This window comes from Morone saxatilis, unplaced genomic scaffold, assembly GCF_004916995.1.
Source record: "Morone saxatilis isolate NCDOM2014 unplaced genomic scaffold, NCSU_SB_2.0 Contig7, whole genome shotgun sequence".
NCBI classification, from domain to species: Eukaryota; Metazoa; Chordata; class Actinopteri; family Moronidae; genus Morone; species Morone saxatilis.
In genome coordinates, this window is record NW_023340246.1 from 23072843 (window position 1) to 23073938 (window position 1096).

Here is a 1096-nt window from a genome sequence, read left to right on the forward strand (position 1 = left end):
CCAACACCCTTCGATTAGGGGGACGCCGCTCTGCCATCTGCGCCACAGCCGCCCCTGGTCTAGGACGTACTCCTGAATAGCATTTTATTTACAGAGACCAATCATCAAGACAGGCGGCCAAATAAACATTAATTTGGGAAAGATGGCAGATAACCCTCGGACAGGAGAGAGAGAGTCTGAAAGACGAGATGAGAGAGGAGAGAGAGAGAGAGAGACGGAGAGAGAGAGAGAGACGAGAGAGAGAGAGAGAGAGAGAGAGGAGAGATAAGACGAGAGGAGAGAGAGAGAGGCGCTCAGTGCACCATGGGATAATCCCCCGATAAGTCTTAGGGCCTATTAGGCACACAACTAATCAGGACTCACCTATTCCAGCCCTAACTATTAAGCTTTATCAAAAGAGGAAACGTTTTTTAAGCCTATTTAAATGTGGGAGGAGGGTGTCTGCTTCAGAACCAAATCTGGATAGGCTGCGTTCCACAGGAGAGGAGCTTGGTTAACTGGAAGTGCTTCCTGTTTACTTTTAGAGACATAGGAACCAACAAGTAGCCCTGCATTAACCGAAGGAACGCAGTGTTCCTAGAGGGGTAATAGGTACTATGAGCTCTTCAAGATGATGAAGGGGCCTGCCTGACCATGAAGAGCTTGTAGGTGAGGAGGAGGATTTAAATTCTATTCTAAATTTTACAGGGAGCCGCAATGCAATTCAATTCAGTTTTATTTGTATAGCGCCCAATTCATAACAGAAGTTATCTCAGGACACTTTTCAAATAGAGCAGGTCGGTTAACCGAACTCCTTTATAAACATTTACAGAGACCAACAGTACCACCATGGGCAGCAAACCGTTAAGGACAGATCCTACGGCTCTAGGTGGGTGGTATCTGCCTCCAGAACCACAACTGGAAGAGCAATGCAGAGAAGCTAACCCTCTTCTTCATTTACAGATCAAGTGTATTTTGTTAGAACTGTTGTAAACCTGAGGCTTTTAGGTGTCATTACTGAGAAAAGTGCGGTTTTATTTTCACTGAAATAAACTACCTTCAATTCTTCATAAATTAACAACAGAAAAAGTAGAAACTATTTTTGCAATTTTCACTT